The sequence below is a fragment of the Bison bison genome, unplaced genomic scaffold, assembly GCF_000754665.1.
Source record: "Bison bison bison isolate TAMUID 2011002044 unplaced genomic scaffold, Bison_UMD1.0 scf7180017864148, whole genome shotgun sequence".
NCBI classification, from domain to species: Eukaryota; Metazoa; Chordata; class Mammalia; order Artiodactyla; family Bovidae; genus Bison; species Bison bison.
Window position 1 is genome coordinate 1,698,862 of NW_011494720.1, and position 19,689 is coordinate 1,718,550.

A 19,689-nucleotide genomic window follows, 5' to 3' on the forward strand; every position below is an offset into this window, starting at 1 on the left:
TGGGAAATCGCATGGACAGAGGAACCTGGTGAGCTACAGTCCATGGGGTCCCAAGAACAGTTGGGTGTGACTTAGTGACTAAACAAGAGAAAGTTACATTCCAGACATACTGAATTTGACATGATAATTGGATATCCGGATAGAATTATCCAGCAGCTACAGAGACAGAAGCAGTAATCTCTTCTGGTGGGAGTTGGAATTGATTTCCTCAATAAATTTTAAAGAAACTTGATGACATGAATGTTTTAAATACTTCCTCACGGTTGTCCATTAATAATGAAGAAGCAACTCCAGAAACACCCTCTTGATTCTCAGGATAATATGAGTTCCTGGATCTTACCAAAACCTTATAAGAAACATTCTCATTATTAAAAGTTTATGTTCAAGGCCCTTCTAAGTAGAAAAATCACAAATTAGCCCAATAGGACTAAACACTGCTCTCCAGGATCTTCCAGTTTGAGAACATGCTGGTGCCAAAACATTAGCTATAAAAATAGTAAACAGCAGGAACAAATATAAGCATTTTTATGATGTTCAAATAAAAAGCAAGTTTTCCCCCACATTATGAATACTGTGGGAGTCCATAGACATCTTTTTTTTTAAACCCAGAAACATGCAGATTTTGCAAGAGAATTAAAACTACTGGGGCCAAAAGGCCAAAGAGTTTTAGTGTGTATACATATGAGTTATCATGTAATTTTCAAATGAAAGCATTTATAGTGAAACTTTCTAAAAGTCTTACCTCCAGCTATGGATAAATTTGCCAGATGCTTGGCTCCTTGTTCTGAACAGAGAAAAAGGAAGGCACAGCCCTAAAATTTAAGACCTAAAAACCTCCTTCAATGAGAATGCCATCTCTATTACCAGTTTTAAGTGCTAGTTACTCTTAAATGCTACAGTATGAAAATTAGAGGTCCGTGCACAAGTGCACGCATGCATTTGAAGACTGGCTCAGAAAAGCAAAATCATAGTCTTTCTACCTGTGAAATAACACTGGATTTTTTTTTTTTATATATCCTTCGGCCAAGAAATCTTTATCTTGGAGATAATTAAGACAAAATGCATTTGACAAATAAAATCAGTATAGAACCCCTATTTCTTGGCAGCTCTTGTGGACACAGCTGAAGCTTTCAGAGGTCTTTAAAAACCATGGCAACAAATGCCTTTGAAAGGTAAGCGAAGGTTCCAAATGTTTTTAATCGCTGGTGTTTTTTATGCTACCACTTCAAGCATTCTTTTTCATCTTTTTGTTCATCTGATTGAAATTAAATTTCCAATTTCCCTACTAAATGGTTCTGTCCTGGTCATGGCATTGACTGTTTCCATTAAAGGAGTAGACTTTATGCCCATATATAGTAGAAAGCCTTGTTTATGAGCGGCAATGATTTCACACTAAAATTATAGATAGCCATTAATAGGTACATTTTCAAAGGGCATTAACTAGCCCTCAAAATTATGTGCTACCTCTGCTGTTATAGTTCCTACTGATGGTGGTCCATGGCCTAATGCTGCCTGAATTTCCCTCTCCTTCATACAAAGTTGCTGTTGACATCTTTAAAATGCTATTTCCTTTCAGGTCCTTTCAGAGAGAATGGCCTGATTCTCTCATGCTCATTTAAAGAAAAGTATACTTTGAGATATATAGTCTGCTCATTTCTGATCTCTATATTATACTTTTCCATTTCAGAACTGTGTATACAAGTTATATGATAACCTGCTTGCCTGACTTTTTTGACTGAAAAATAACAACATTCAAGAAAAATCTATTTCATAGATCTGCCATCCACTTTGTAAAGCTTTTTCTTGCAATTATGTTAATTCTCTGCTCATGTGTAAGTTTTAGAGCAGATTTAATGTTTTTGAAGAAAGGAAATGCTTTGCTTGAGAAAGAGTATAGTGGGGGAAGGATTTCTATTATTTTCTTCACATTTTTGTCTTCCTTTAGCTGCAATAACAAGAGACTTCATTTTTTCCAGTTGTTAATAAATAAAGGGACAAAGAAGTAAACAATTTAGTTATTAAATTATAATTTCTCTCTGCCATAGGTACTGTTCTCTCTCTTTTCTTTGAGAAAGAGGATGTAGACTTTAAATTTTATCCAAACAAACATATTTATCTGCTTCATTTGGCAGTTTGAAAATCATGTATTAGAAAGTGTGGAGTGAATGAGTAAAGAAATTCTTAAATCGCCCCCCAGGAGTGAGTGGCTAGGTTACATTTATAAATATACATCTTTTTGTGATTCAAATTTAAGCAGAGTGATTTAAAAGAATTCTGCATACACTTTACTGCATTTCATTAAGTGAACTGAAATTCACTTAATGAATTTCACAATATTTTCCTTATACACCAGAGAAGATGTTACAATTCGTTGGCATCACTGACTCAATGCACTTGAGTCTGAGCAAGCTCTGGGAGTTGGTGATGGACAGGGAAGCCTGGCGTGCTGCAGTCCATGAGGTTGCAAAGAGTCACACGACTGAGTGACTGAACTGAAGATAATAAAAGTTTATCATTCTTTTGTCCCTTTGACACAGCAGAATTCCTAATGAGAGATTTCATTTGAAAATTATGTAAAAGTGCACTTACCACCAGTGCTAACCAGTGATGCGATGGTTGATTGCAGTCACCTTGGAGATGGTTTTCCTCTCTGTTTTGTTTTTCTGATTGCTAGCATGTTGATCACTCTTCCTGCTACACCAGTGCCTGCAGACCAGCCCCGTGTCTGCTCTCTGGACAGACCTCATCATGTGCAATTCTTCGTACTCGCCTCTTTCTTATCAAGTTAATTTGGTGGATGTCTTCACCAACCCCTTGTGGGAGTTGTTTTCCCTCCGCCTGTGTTATCTGGTACAAGCCATTCTCTCCTCTCTTGCCACCCAACCTGACTTCTAAGAAGTGTCATCTCTCAAAGCAGACTCAATTCTTGCTTTGCCTTAATGCACTCTTCTTAGCTCATGTTTTCTTAGCCTACGGACCTCTCTGTCCAAGTTTCTCACAGCTTCTCCACCCAAGAGGGCTAGCTCTTTGAGCTCAGACACTTAGAACAAGATTTTTTATGCAACAGGTATTTCTTGAATGACCATTTTAACCCAAAATGCAAAAATATAAATGCCATAGACTCTAGATCCAATTAAAAAGTATAAATGCCATAGACTCTAGATCCAATTAAAAACTCAGTTTGTACAAAAATGGAAAGATTATAATAATACATACTAAACCACAGAAGCATTAAACTCAGTGCCACAGGAGATGCCTCAAAGCAGTATAAAGAAATAAAGGGGTATCTGAGAAGGTAAGGTTCTGAGTTGAGAGGAAGGCATGGGCACTTTGCACTGGAGTGAACTTGAAAACATTTTGGTGTTTAAATTCGTCCTCTGCATCAGAGGATCAGGCTGAGTTCTACTTCATAGATTTACATTGTGATTGCATGGCTCACGTCTGCATATTTAATACTAAAGAGCATTATATAATATTTTAGGGGAGCATTATATAATATTTTAGGGGAGTATGAGTCTTTTTATTTTTTAAACTTTTTCGAAGTTTATCTGTAGTTTACTTTTAAAATTTTTATTGAAATGTAATTGATTTACAGTTTTATATTAGATTCAGGTGTACAGTAGATTGATTCAGTTATTTATATATATATATGCATATATATATATATACACACACATTCATACATATGGGTTTTTATTATTTGTAACATGTTTTAAAAACATATCCCATGTGTATATCTGTATAGCTGGCATTACTAGTAAGTCTGGCATGTATTCAGAAGTTGATAATACTTTACTCATTTCCAGGATAATGTGCTATTACAGTTTGCTTTTAAAGTTGGACATGGGAGTGATGTTAATAAAAATCTGAAGATGTTCCTCTGTAGTAATATATAACGTAGCTATTATACAGGCAAATGCATTTGATATTTGATGTAGAAGAAAACAATTGGTCCCAAGCTAAGATGTATTTAAGTAAGCTTAACTTAGATTCTGTAATTTTTATGCTTGAAAGCTTCTTTATGTTTTTTCCTGGTTTGAATTTAATGAGATGTTTATGAAAGGGTGTTTTTAAGACTTTCACTTCTAAGCCTTGGCATAAACTTCCCTATGATGTGAACCACTTCCAAGATGTATCCTTTAATTTTTAAAATTGTGACAGTAAACCGGATCTTAGAGAAGAAAAAAAAATGATTTGGTCACCTTTTATCAGTTTTACACAGGGCATTTAAAGGATTTCAATTCCTCACTCCTCCATTCTTTCTATACAATACTTTATAGTATTGTATAAGATTAGTACTGTTGGTGCAACTGATGTAAAGACATGAGATGATATTAATATGTAAATTTAGATCCCAGAAATGGGCTTTAAAACAAACAAACAAACTCTGCCCCCTGTCTTTGCTGTGTTCCTTCCTGACTCTGCAATCCATGTGAAGACAGGAGGAGCAGACTGGCTGCTAGCTCAGCCCTGGGACTGAGGTACCCTGCTCCTTTTTCTTGCTTTTGTATTTCCTTCCTGATCCAAGTGAATGCATCAGAGTCACAATCCCTGATTTTGGATCCATTTTCCTAGAAATACAAGTACTGCTAAGGGCCCTGTGGACCATTCATGATTCATTAAATGCTTCTTGCTGCTGCTGCTGCTAAGTTGAGTCAGTCGTGTCCGACTCTGTGCGACTCCAGAGACGGCAGCCCAACAGGCTCCTCTGTCCCTGGGATTCTCCAGGCAAGAACACTGGAGTGGGTTGCCATTTCCTTCTCCAATGCATGAAAGTGAAAAGTGAAAGTGAAGTCGCTCAGTCGTATCCAACTTGTAGCGACCCCATGGACTGCAGCCTACCAGGCTCCTCCGTCCATGGGATTCTCCAGGCAAGAGTACTGGAGTGGGGTGCCATTGCCTTCTCCATGCTTCTTGCTGCTGCTGCTGCTGTCACGTCAGTCGTGTCCGACTCTGTGTGACCCCATAGACAGCCATGCTTCTTAGTGAGTCACTTTTTCTGAATATAAGGCAGGATAAAGTCTTGGCATCAGAGCTTTCTTGTAAATACTTCCTTTTGTCTGTGTGTGTGATGTGTGTGTATTCACATACATATGTCCATACACATGGCTGGCTGGCTTAGTCACTAAGTCATGTCTGACTGGTGCAACTGCATGGACTGTAGCCCACCAGGCTTCTCTGTCCATAGGATTTCCCAGGTAAGAATACTGGTGTGGGTTGCCATTTCCTTCCAGGAATCTTCCCGACCCAGGGATCAGACCCAGATCTCCTGCACTGCAGGCAGATTCTTTACCGACTGAGCCACGAGGGAAGCTCTCATGTACATACACATAGGTATATACATAAATATACATATTTACATGCACACATATATAGAGAGGGACAGAAGTACTTAACAGACTTTAGAAGTACTTACCACAAAATATGGCTATCTGTATGACTACATTTTAATCTTTTTGCTAATCTATATTTTAATTTTTCTAATAAGTGTCTCTACATGTGTAATAAAAAATGTTTTAAAGATTGATGTTGTAGTCGATTCATTTCCCACTAGTAGAAAATTGTTCCTTCAAAATCGGCTTTGTTTTGGTGACCAATTAAGTAGGGTGAACTGTTATAGAAAAGGCCAATGAGCAGGTTGGAATAGCATTCTTTTAAGAAAATCTTTACAGGTGCAGCCATCATGGGGCTATCTGCCTCATCCCTGCCAATGTAGCAGTGGCTCCAGAAGGGTCAGAGAAACGAAGCTATAGTATGGAATTGGAAGCAAACACTTTTCAAATTTATACTTGTTGGATGTGTAAATTATTGGGATCAACTTTCTTTTATGATTTGTTGAATTGGAATGGTCCATTTAAAATCTTACTATGTCCTCAGAGTGATACCAAAGAATATAACCTCTATGAGCACATTCCCAAAGAGTTCTGCCTCTAAACAGGCATTTTGCTCTAAAGTCAAAATGTTCAGTTGCTCAGTTGTGTCTGACTATTTGTGACCCCTTGGACTTTAGCCCACCAGGCTGCTCTGTCCATGGGATTTCCCAGGCAAGAACACTGGAGTGGGTTGTCATTTCCTTCTCCAGGGGATCTTTCCAACCCAAGGATTGAACCTGGATCTCCCACATTCCAGACTTTTTTACCTCTTGAGCCACCAAGGAAGCCCCATTTTGCACTAAAGTAGGAAAAAAAAAATCCACAGTAACCTTTGTATTAATAATTGCTGCTTCAAAATGGGAATTTGGTATGGCACCAAATTAGTAATCAGTTAGAAAGAATAGATTTCAAAAAAAGTGATTATACTAAATCTAGCACTTCTTGAAATATCTTCTGTTAAATGAAATGTAGTCCTTCATCTATGTTCTCATTTGTAAGCCATGAGGCTAATTCAGGAATCAGAGAATCAGGAATCAGAGTACCGATTGGCTTAGTAGTTTGGGGCTTACTAACTAGATGACTTTTGTCCTTTACCTTTTTGGACAGAAGAGGCAGCCATGTTCACTTTCAAGTCCAGAGGTGAATTACTTTTGAGTTTAGTTCTTTTCAGAGACATGTTATGACTTTTCTGCATTCTTGGACAGTTAGACTGTAATTCTTGGTTGTTTAAAAAGGTATTTGAATGTGTTTTGTTAAGAGGCTCGACTAAATAGCTATTTCTCTTACATTTTCAGTTGCTTTCTCAAGCCTTAGAATAGTTTCCAGCTCTGACAGTTGGCCTTATGCTGGCTGAAGTGAACTTTTGGATAGGATGAAGTGGATGAAGGATTCTGGATGATTTACACTTGACTGCATAAATGTAGCCTATCATGCTACATAATGTGAAGAGAATTACTTAAGGGTGAAAAAGATTTTTTTTAACTATTAGGAAATGATAGGTTATTACAAATTGGTTTGAAGATACTGTCATTTATATGCTGTCCCTACAAAGTTGAGCTCTCCTGGTCTGGAGACTGAGTTTTTAATAAGAATGGTGGTTCATATTTAATGAGTACCTGCCCTGCACCAGGCTTTATGTTAGGGTTTCATATCAAAGTATTAGTTGCTCAATAGTGCCCGACTCTTTGCAACCCTACGGACTGTGGCCCACCAGGCTCCTCTGTCCATGGAGTTCTCCAGGCAAAGTTTCCGTTTCCTACTCCAAGGGATCGTCTCGACCCAGGAGTCGAGCCCGGGTCTTCTGTGTTGCAGGCAAATTCTGTAGGGTTTCATATGTATCATCTCTCCCTGGAGTAGGAAGTGGCAACCCACTCCAGTATTCTTGCTTGGAGAATCCATGGGCAGAGGAGCCTGGTGGGCTACAGGCCAAGGAGTCACAAAGAGTCAGACAGGACTGAGCGACTTAGCACACACAACACACGCATCATCCCATTTAATCCTCCACAAAAGTCTAGGAAATCAACACTAAAATTACTCTTGTTTATAGATGAGGAAACTGAGGTGTATAAGAAACAAAACCAGCATTGAACCCAGCTAGGGGACTGCAGAACTCATTGTGTTATATTAGCCACTGTATTCTTGTGCATCTCCCAAGGGAAGAAATGACTCTAAAGGGGATTCTGAAGGTGAGGATTGTCACTGACCATCACTGGCTTCTTTTCCCACTAGGTTAACAGGTAAGAAAAGCGAGGTAGAGTTGACTGGTGTTAGTCCTGTTTGCCAGGGAAAAATGGAGCTGTATTACTAGCCTCTATCTGCGTGCCTGTGTGTGTGATTAGTTATGACTCTTTGCAACCCCATGGACTGTAGCTCACCAGGCTCTTCTATCCATGGGGTTTTCCAGGCAAGAATACTGGGTTAGGTTGCCATTCCCTTTTCTTTTCCAGGGGATCCTCCCAACCCAGGGATCAAACCCAGGTCTCCTGCATTGCAGGCAGATTCTTTACCGCTGAGCCATCAGGGAGGACCACCCTCTGTGCCTACTTATTTCCTACTGGCATAAGATAAAAGTGAACGATGACGCTATGCTCAATATGGGGAGGGAACCCAAACCCTTTCGGGATAAAGGTTTGTGTCAGCAGAAAGCAAGGGGTGCTAACCCCAGGGAGGAGCAGAAGAGACAGATGCTCAGGATGGTTTCAAAACAGGAGCGTCTGCCTGCGGTTTGGGCGTCTGCTACTCATTCTCTGCTGGAGCATCTAAAGAGCAAAACGCAGCTCACAATTAGCCTTTTCCCCATTCTTTATAAAAGAGATGTGATGTTTTCTCTTGCCTAGTGAGGTTCTGGTGGTTAAGTTTATTGCTTGGTGCATGAGTTGCTGAGTAGAGGGAAGTAACCACTGGATGGAAATCGTAGCAGAACCAGAAAAGAAATGAAGATTGTTGACGCCAGGCTGATGTTGGTTAGATATTTAAAAAATATTTTTTCTTTTTTGATTATTAAAAAAAAAACCAATGAATACACAAATACACATAGGTATATGTTACACAGTACATGGTGTATGATGAAAAGTTAAGGTCTTCCTCTGGTCCCATTCCAGAATCCATACTTCCTTTCTTGATAGGTAAACACTGTGTTAACAGCTTCTTCCAAAAATTACTTAAATGTGTGTAGACATACACTTACTCACATACTATGTTTTGGTAACATATGTCTGTGCTCAGCTGTGTCTGACTCTTTGCGACCCTATGGACTGTAGCCCACCAGGCTCCTCTGTCCATGGGATTTCGCAGGCAAGAATACTGGAGTGGGTTGCCATTTCTTTCTCCAGGGGATCTTCCTGGCCCAGGGGTCGAACCCATACCTCTTGCACCTCTTGCATTGACAGGCAGATTCTTAACCACTGCACCGCCTGGGAAGCCCCTTGCTGACATAAACGGTATTCTACTCTTCACATTATTTGGTGCCTAGTTTTCCTCACTGCATAAGGTATATTGGAGATTTGTCCACCTTACTATGTACTAGTTTCATTTTATTTGAATGGGTGTGTATTAGTCCATAGTAGTGCCTTCCACTGGCACCGAGTTTTATGATTGATCAAGCATTTGCATATATTATCTTTCTGGGCCTCACAGAAGCCATGAGGGAGGGTATCAGATGGTCCAGAGGGGTTGCCAGGTTCACCCAGGATAGCATGGTGCCTGGGACTCAAGTAGGAGTTCTGTGCTCCTAACACTTTGACATTCCCTAAATATGCTCATATTCCTTCCATTTAGTTCCATGACCACCAGTGGAGGTCAACTCTTGGAAGCTGTAAAAAAAAAAAAAAAAATCTTCAATCTAGAACCTCAATAAGCCAGGTGACAAGGAAATGTAGAAGAAGAAAAGTGTTAGTTGCTCAGTCGTGTCCAATTCTTTGTGATTATAGTCTCCCAGGCTCCTCTATCCATGGGATTTCCCAGGCGAAAATATTGCAGTGGGTTGCCATTTCCTTCTCCAGGGGATCTTCCCAACCCAGGGATCAAACCCAGGCCTCCCGCATTGCAGGCAAATTCTTTACCATCTGAGTCATCAGGGAAGGCTAGACAAGGAAATGCATACCTCATTAAAGTGACAAAAGAGAATAAAAAGTTTAGTACTAGAATGGGCCCCCACGATCAACACATTCGGCCCGTTCGTCATACAGATGAGGATCTGAGGCCAGGACATCAGAGAGCTTGTTCATACCCTACAGCTATGCCAGTTCCTTTCCTGAGGCTAGATCTGGAGAGCAGAGGGAAAGGAGATTATTTATTTTTCCAGGCTCTCTCATTCTCATCAGCCACAATGGGGCATGGACAGCAAATAGACCCCTGAGAAATGAGAAAACTTGACAAGCACAATGAGGTGATTTGTCTAAGAGAATGCTGCCTCCGGGACAGTATGACCAAGTAGACTTTAACTATCTGGATGCCCAGGCAATGTGCATTTTAATACCACTTCTGCTTCCCACTCATGCATTTATGGAGTGTCTAATGTACACATAGCTCTTTGCCAGGCGGCAGGGCTCCTGAAGCATATGGTGAAGAAACTCCCCCATCACGAGGACCATAAAATGCATGAGATTGATTATCTGTGCTATTTTGGGTTAAATTTACCGTGCAAATAAGTACAGTTCAGTACAAAACAATTCTCCTTACGCGTAGGTTGTGTTTTGTTTTATCCAATAACCATCCTGCAAAGGTTCACTGGCAACACAGTGAATGAAAAGCAACATCCATTTATTTCTGTTTGTTAGGAGAAATTGTTATCCGATCTGAGACAGAAGACTAAGTCCAACAGATTGTCTTTTGGTTTACTTCCATGTTTTTGAACTGGACTTCAGTTTTTAAAAAAATGATTGAATTCATCTGTGAAAGCATGCTAGAAGAGACCTCTGACCATGGATTCAGAAGCTTCTGCTTCTTCTTTGATTACGTTTGCCAGGATGCCTGAGAGGAACTTCCCCCTGGGCAATCATTTTGGAGGCCTCCTGAAGATGGATGAAACTCCTTCTTTAGCAGTTTGATGGTCAGATGTCTACAAGGGAACATTCAGATATGGCAGCTTGAAGGATATTCCTATTCCACAGCCTACCAGATCTTAGTACACAGTGTTTCCTTTCTCTCCTTAAAGCACCACAATGACCCAGGGACAGGAGGGTAGGACAGTGCACTTTTTCGTGGTTCTAGACATCCCTGATGCTGGGAAAGATTGAGGGCAAGTGGAGAAGGGGGTGACAGAGGATGAGATGATTGGATAGCATCACTTGGCTCAATGGACATGAGTTTCAGCAAGCTCCTGGAGTTAGTTAATGACAGGGAAGCCTGGTGTGCTGCAGTTCATGGGATTGCAAAGAGTCAGACACGACTTAGCAACTGAACAACAAGACATCCAGGACCAGAAGCACAGCTCTGCTCAGGGTCTCTGAGTTTCTCCCTCTTGCTCTGATTGCTCGTCTATTTTACTTGCTCTTCAGCTTGAGACCAGAACAGTTTGAAATTGTTTCTACTGCTTTTGGCCACCATTGTGTGGACTTTAAGTGAATGCAAATAGAAAGAAAGCTTAAAGAACTCTCTGGAAACAGTTGAACAGAGCCTAGTGAGTTTCTGGTGGTTAAGTTTATTGCTTGGCCTGTGGCTTGCTGAGGAGAGAAAAGTAGAGGAGAGGTGAGCTGAAGGCAGCCTGGCATGGAACTCTCTGCTTCAGTTGTCGCTCTGGTCTCCTGTTCATTTGATACTTGTCAGTTGTTCCAGGAGAAGCAATTTCAGAAGGTCCTCCTCTGGGCTGTGAAACAACACTTGCTTTTGTGTTGAGCCCTAGGAGGCATTCTGGAAAGTGGTTCATTGTCTCTGGACTATGACAGTGAGCTGGTGGTTATTGATTTCATTATGTTTTTCTTTATTACAGCTGTTGGTTTGATCCTGTGCCAAGGGCTTAAAACAATTGTGGTTTTGCACATCATACGCGAGGCTGGACAAGGAGATGGGTTGTGTTGCTACCCTGGCCGAAATTTTTAGAAGGTTGGGGTCTGACGAAGGCAAATAGATTGAAGAGTTTCCCTTACTTTATTTAGAAAAAGAAACGTTGCGGGACAATTATCTATCTTAGAATTCCTTTAAAAATTGTTTCTTCCAAAAAAAAATTGTTTCTTTTAAAGCTAGACTGAGATATAAATAATGCTTTTATTTAAAAATACTTTCATTAAAAATTAAAAGTAAAATGGCATTTGCAGGTGGTTGTTATCACTGATAAGATATACTAGAATTCATTAGCTATAAAAATATAATTTGGGGATGCGTATGAAGGCATACTGTTTTTATTTGCATGCCATTACATACAGATATTGTTTGTGAAATTTTTCAAATCATGGCACAGTGAATATCCTCACTGGATTTTTAGGAATGTGTTCACTGAGACAGCCAAGTTCTATTCCATTTTGTTTGGCTCATTGCATTGGCTGTAAATCACTAAATATTCCCTTTAATATCTGAGTCAAGCTTTAGTTCCAAACACAATACTTCAGTTGTTTTTTCACAGAATGTAAATTTTTTATTTACTTCCTCAACACTTGACTTCCTACTTTCTCTTTCTCTCTTTATTTTATGCTGGAGTCTGCTGAAAGGTTTTCCAAAAATATTTTTTTTTGTAATGTGTTATAACCTATCAATGAATGCATTTCATGTGATTAAGCTCGCATAGCTTTATCTGTGGAAATATTAGGAACGACAGATTTTATTTAATTTCATTGCTGCTTCTGAGATGCCCTCCCAAAGGCATAATAGTAATACCATGATTACATTAGATAATTATATTTTTATTACAGTGTCAATTGTAACAATAGGCATTCTGATTCAGTAGTTCTTGCATTTTTTCCATTTCTCCAACCCTATTATGGTGTTACTTGGGGAACCAGGATTTGTGAATGACACAGACCTGAATTTCAGCCAGGGTTCCTCCTGCTACCAGCTGAGTGACTTTCAGTAAGTAATCCAGTGTTTTGGAGTCTCAACTTCTGCTTCTATTACATGGGAAGTGCCTTACCTACATCCCCAGTTATGACGCTTAGATGAGATAAAGGGCTGAAGTCACTTAGCACAGTGCCTGGTTCATGGGGAGCACAGCTGGTTCTACTAGTCCTGCCCCCAGTCATGTGGAAGGAAATCTGAAAAGGCCAACTAAAAATACACAACTCTGATTCCTTTTCCTACCCTGCTTGCCTCATGTAGATGCTCTTCACACCTCCAACTTCTCATTTATTTATTTATCTTGTTGGTCTGCAGCATGATACACGTTGCGTGTGTACAATACTACATTTCAGCTTCCATACGCACTGCATGTTCTCACCACCAGAAGTTTAGTTTCCATCTGCCACCAAACTGGTGACTCCTTGTACCCATTTTGCCTTCTCCCTTCCCCACTTGCCTGCTGGTAACCACGACTCTATTCTCTATATTGATGTGCTTGTTTTAGTTTAGTTTGGCTTAATTGATTAATGGATGGATATATACTCCACATATGGGTGAGATCAGGTGATATTTGTACTTCTGTCTGAATTATTTCACTTAGCATAATACCCTCAAGGTCTATACATGTTATCACAAATGGCAAGATTTCATCTTTCTATGGCTGAGTAATATTCCATTGTATATATACATCACCTCTTCTTTATACATTCACCCATTAATGGGCACTTAGCTTGTATCCATATCTTGGCTATTATAAATAATACTGCAGTCAGAGAAGAAAAATAAAAGGGATCCAAACTGGAAAATAAGAAGTAAAATTGTCACTGTTTGCAGATGACATGATACTATACATTGAAAATCCTAAAGATGATAGCAGAAAACTACTAGAGCTCATTAATGCAGGATACAAAATTAGTACACAGAGATATGTTGAATTTCTGTACACTAACAAAGAAATATCAGAAAGAGAAATTAAGGAAACAGTTCCATTTACCATTGTATCAAAAAAAATACCTAGGAATAAATCTGCATAAGGAGACAAAAGACCTGTACTCTGAAAACTGTAAGAGCCTGATGAAAGAAATTGAAGATAACACAACAGATGGAAAGATATGCCATGTTCTTGCTTTGGAAGAATCAATATTGTCAAAATGACTATACTACTCAAGGCAATGTGCAGATTCAATATAATCACTGTCAAATTACCAATAGCTTTTTTTTTTTCAGGTGTACAATAAAAAAATATTAAAATTTGTATGGAAACACAAAACAGCCAGAATAGCCAAAGTAATTTTGAGAAAGAAAAGCAGAGTTGGAGGAATCAGGCTCCCTGACTATACTATAAAACTACAGTAAGAAAAACATTATGGTACTGGCATAATGACAGGCTTATAGATCAATAGAATAGGTTAGAAAGCCCAGAAGCAAACCCACACACCTATGGGTAATTAGTCTACAACAAAGGAGGCAGGAATATACAATGGAGAAAAGACAATCTCTTCAATAAATGGTGCTGGAAAAACTGGACAGACACATGTAAAAGAATTAGAACATTCTCTAACACTGTACACAAAGATAAACTCAAAATGAATTAAAGATCTAAATATAAGGCCAGATACTATATAAAACTCTTAGAGGAAAATATAGGCAGAAATCTTTGATGTAAATTGCAGCAATACCTTTTTGGATCTACCTCCTAGAGTAATGAAAATAAAAATATAAAATAAAAACAAAAAATTGGACCGAGTTAAACTCAAAAGCTTTTGTACAACAAGGGAAAACATAAACAAAATGGAAAGACAACACATAGAATGGGAGAAAATATATGCAAATGATGCAACTGACAAGGGATTAATTTCCAGAATACACAAACAGCTCATGCAGCTCAATATCAAAAAGAACAAAAAACCCAAGCGGGAAAAAAAAAAAAAAAAGGCAGAAGACCTAAATAGACTTTTCTCCATAGAAAACATACAGATGGCCAAAAAGTACATGGAAAGATGCTCAACATTGTTAATTATAGAAATGCAAATCAAAACTATAATGAGGCATCACCTGACACCTGTCAGAATGGCCATCATCAAAAACCTGCAAACAGTAAATGCTGGAGAGGGTGTGGAGAAAAAGAAACCCTCCTACCTTGTTGGTGGAAATGCAAATTAGTGCAGCCACTATGGAAAACAATATGGAGATTTCTTAAAAAAACTAAAAATAGAGTTGCAATATGATCTAGCAATCCCAATCCTGGGCATATATCCAGAGAAAATCATAAAAGAGACATACACTTCCATGTTCATTGCAGCACTATTTACAATAGCCAGGACATGGGAGCAACCTAAATGTCCAATAAATGATTGGGTAAAAAAGATGTAGTACATATAAACAATGAACTATTACTTGGCCATAAAATAAAAAGAAATAATGCCATTTGCAGCAACATAGATGTACCTAGGGATTATCATACTAAGTGAAGTAAGTCAGATAGAGGAAGACAAATATATGATACTGCTTATATATAGAATCTTAAAAAAAATAATACAGATGAATGTATTTACAAAATGGAAACAGACTTATAGACTTAGAAAACAAATTTATGGTTAGTAAAGGGGAAAGGTGTTAGGCAGGGATAGGTTATGAGGTTGGGATTAACATATATACACTACTATATATAAAATTGATAATCAGCAGGGACCTGCTGTATAGCACAGGGAACTCTACTTAATTCTCTGTAATATGGAAAAAGAATCTGAAAAGGAATAGAATTTTATATATGTATACCTAAATAACTTTGCTATACACCACGAACTAACAACACTATAAATCAACTATATTCCAATATAAAATAAAAATTAAGGAAGTCTTCCTTTTTAAGCTTGAATATAATTCCATTCTATGTATAGTAGTCCCTCCTTATCTGCAATTTTACTTTCCTTGGTTTCAGATACCTCTGTGGTTAACCTTGGTCTGGAAACATTAAACAGAAAGTTCCAGAAATAAACAGTTCCTAAGTTTTAAGTTGTATGTAGTTATGAGTAATGAGATGAACTCTTTTGCTGTCCAGCTTTGTCCTGCTCAGTGATGTGAATCTTCCCTTTATCTAGTGTATCCCACTGTTGGTCGCTCAGTAGTCATCTGGTATATCAGGTTGACTGTCCAGGTACTGTGGTACTTGTATTCGAGTAACTCTAATTGAACCTAATAATGGTACCAAAGAGCAAGGGTATAGGTGCTAGCAATTTGGATATTCTCATACTGAGCCTAGTTTATAAATTAAATTTTATCATAGATTTGAATGTATGTAAAAAAAAAAAAGCATGGTGTATATACTATCTGTGGTTCAGGCACCCGCTGGGGTTCTTGGAACTTACCCTCTGCGAATGGTGGGAGGAGTGCTGCATATACCACATTTTGTTTATCCATTTGTCTATTAATGGACTTCTGGATTGCTTCTGCTCATCGATTGCAGTGAATCATGCTTCTGTGAACATGGATGTACGAATATCTCTTTGAGTCTGCTTTTACTTCTTTTGGGCACATACCTGAAAGTAGAATTTCTGGATCACATAACTTCCAGCTTCCTTTTGACTTGCCTCCCAAGCTTCAGTACTGCATTTATTATAGCTTGCTTGGTAGTTGTTTATTGGTATGCTACTGAAATCGTAAATACAGTGTGTTTAAAATTGTTCTATATCTCTGTTTCCCACCTGCCTCCAAAATCAGATCCTCTTTCTAATTCATAGTTAGAATAGATTTCAAGACACACTGGCAGAAACCATGAGTATCTTTGACTTCTTCCTCCTCTTCTTTAGCCCTAAGAATTTGCAAAGCTATTTCAAACCTCTTCATTCTTCTCTCTGCTTCATCTACTTTACTACTCAGAGATGATTAGTGCATATTTTGGTATAATTTTTTTCCCTTGGTATAACTTTGAATAGTTTTAAATTCTTCATTTTTTAATGAAAATCATACACCCCTGTTTTCATGAAAAACTCTTTTGAACTCTCATTTTGACAACAGATTCCCTGCCAGTCTTCTTTTTCCCTTTGCTGGTAGATCCCAACAACATCAATGTTTGGACTGATTCTTCGGTGCTACCCAGCAACTCTTGTAACACTTCTTTCCTTTGGTCACAGTAAATGAGTGTGTGGGAGACTGCTAAGCAGAGATCAAGCTTCAGTCCTGAGTCAGGGTTGGAGTAGATGGGGATAATACAGGAAGTCAGTATTTTCCTTGGCGTGTAAGGGACGGTTAGATTTCTCTTCCTCTGTACACTCATGTCCAAGGGAGTTGGACCATTCATTTCATCCGAGTCATCTAAGTCAAATGTTATTGCCAAAAGAATTCAATATTGGTTTGGCCTTGCACAGTATTTTTTTTGCAGATACGTTAAATAGAAGACAATAACATTGGTTCTGTTAATTCCTCACTTTTCACTTTCTCATGCATGAGCTTCCTAAGAAGGAGAACACACAGAGCTCCACCAACTGCAGAGAATCCGATCATTATTGCCTCTGGAAAGTAGATATACAGTTCCCCAGTGAAGATCTTGCCCTTTTGGGATGTTGAGCTCTCCACGTATGCATGAGTTCAATCTCTGGAATAAGGAATACTTTGCTTCAAAACCCGTCTGTGCTGCTTGCTTGCTGTGTGGTTTTGAACAGACTTTATAACGTTTATCATAGTTTTGCATCTGTAAAAGGGAGATGAATATAATCCCTTCCTCATAGAGTTGCTGGGGAATTGAATGAACTAATCCATGTATAACACAGTGCCTGGTGCGTCATAATACCTGTCTCCTGCATTGCAGGCGCATTCTTTACTGTCTGAGCCACCAAGGGAGCCCAGTCAGTACCCAAATGGGTCAGTTTTCTTAGTCACTAGGCTGTTTCATCCAGAGAAGGCGATGGCACCCCACTCCAGTACTCTTGCCCGGAAAATCCCATGGTTGGAGGAGCCTGGTAGGCTGCAGTCCATGGGGTCGCTAAGAGTCGGACACGACTGAGTGACTTCACTTTCACTTTTCACTTTCATGCATTGGAGAAAGAAATGGCAACCCGCTCCAGTGTTCTTGCCTGGAGAATCCCAGGGACGGGGGAGCCTGGTGGGCTACCATCTGTGGGGTCGCACAGAGTCGGACACGACTGAAGCGACTTAGCAGCAGCAGGCTGTTTCATCAGACGATCTCATGCATGAGTGTGAAATGAACAAAGTGAGGAGGGGCAGTACCTGGAGGCCCCCTCTCAGGTCGAAGTGGTTGCTTGTTTATATTCAGTGCTTTGAAAATTCATGGTCAAACTCTTATTTTCCTAGTGAAAAATCTCAAAAGTGTATTTTGACATGTTTTCTGTACCTGAACACCTCAAGAAAAATACCATCTTTCACTGATAAAATGAAAAGTTAGAGGCTTCCTTTGGGCCATACATGTATAACATTATGTGATTCCTATCAAATTTGAAACTGTATAAGTGCATGTTGATTCTTAGAAGGAGAAAGAAATACTGATTTTAGCATCTTATTTGGCACCTTAATTTGTGTATGGCTCTTGGATACTTCAGATTTTAATAAATGCTAGTTAATTTTACGCAAATAGCCAGTGAAAGCCTTTAATGAAAAGACTCGAAAGCTAACTAAGCTTTATAGATGTTAGCTAAATTTATGGATTAATCAGGTATAAAAGAACAGGACTTTGAAAATGAAATACTATTTTGTTGGAACCTTCCAATGAGGCTTTTAAATAGGATTAGCTTTATTTGGGCCTTTTTTGCATTTGTTGTTGCTTAAAGACTGGAGATTGTCTTTAATTTGAGAATTCATTTTCATGCCTTAAAAATATGAATAATTAGCTAAATGCTCATATGTGAGATAAAAAATGTTAAGTCCTTATTTCTTACCTTTCACTACCTTCCATACTTGAGTTTTTGCTTGACCTCATCAGAGTCTTCTTGATTTTGATGCATTGCCCCCCACCTCTCCACCAGAGTACTGTGTATATCTTATTGAGCTCATTTATTTAAAAAAATCATAAAATAAGAGTTGGTATGTAATTTAAAGTTTTCTGGTTATGACTTAAATCCTGCAGCTCACATCATGGATTTGTCCTCTTGCATTTCATATTCTGTGCAAGAGGAACTTTTGGGCTGATTTGGTCATAGGTACACAGAGTTCTTCAGTCTCTTCAGCAAAGACACTGTATGTTTCATTAATGTAGTTGGTGTGAGTATTAAATGAACTCGGTTTCTGTAAGATTTTTCTCTTGCATTATTTTCACAGGCTCGGATAATAGCCTTTAAACAGAAATTTCTTCTTAAACAAACTTAAATAAGTTGCTTTTAAGAACCTTGACCAAATTATACTCACTAGGGAACAAAAAAAATTTTTTTTAATTTAATTTTATTTTTAAACTTTACAATATTGTATTAGTTTTGCCAAATATCGAAATGAATCCTTCACAGGTATACATATGTTCCCCATCCTGAACCCTCCTCCCTTCTCCCTCCCCATACCATCCCTCTGGGTCATCCCAGTGCACAAGCCCCAAGCATCCAGTATCGTGCATCAAACCTGGACTGGCAACTCGTTTCATACATGATATTATACATGTTTCAATGCTATTCTCCCAAATCTCCCCACCCTCTCCCTCTCCAACAGAGTCCATAAGACTGATCTATACATCAGTGTCTCTTTTGCTGTCTCGTACACAGGGTTATTGTTACCATCTTTCTAAATTCCATATATATGCGTTAGTATACTGTATTGGTGTTTTTCTTTCTGGCTTACTTCACTCTGTATAATAGGCTCCAGTTTCATCCACCTCATTAGAACTGATTCAAATGTATTCTTTTTAATGGCTGAGTAATACTCCATTGTGTATATGTACCACAGCTTTCTTATCCATTCATTTGCTGATGGGCATCTAGGTTGCTTCCATGTCCTGGCTATTATAAACAGTGCTGCGATGAACACTGGGGTACATGTGTCTCTTTCCCTTCTGGTTTCCTCAGTGTGTATGCCCAGCAGTGGGATTGCTGGATCATAAGGCAGTTCTATTTCCAGTTTTTTAAGGAATCTCCACACTGTTCTCCATAGTGGCTGTACTAGTTTGCATTCCCACCAACAGTGTAAGAGGGTTCCCTTTTCTCCACACCCTCTCCAGCATTTATTGCTTGTAGACTTGGATCACAGCCATTCTGACTGGCGTGAAATGGTACCTCATAGTGGTTTTGATTTGCATTTCTCTGATAATGAGTGATGTTGAGCATCTTTTCGTGTGTTTGTTAGCCATCTGTATGTCTTCTTTGGAGAAATGTCTATTTAGTTCTTTGGCCCATTT

The 19,689-nt window shown here is 38.8% G+C and overlaps 1 protein-coding gene across 1 annotated transcript in view; it reads left to right on the forward strand.

Annotated features, from left to right (window-relative positions):
* ESR1 (estrogen receptor 1) overlaps positions 1-19,689 on the forward strand; it is a gene marked incomplete at its 5' end in the record, with an annotated part of 286,022 nt that overhangs the window by 50,980 nt on the left and 215,353 nt on the right. The window lies entirely within an intron of this gene.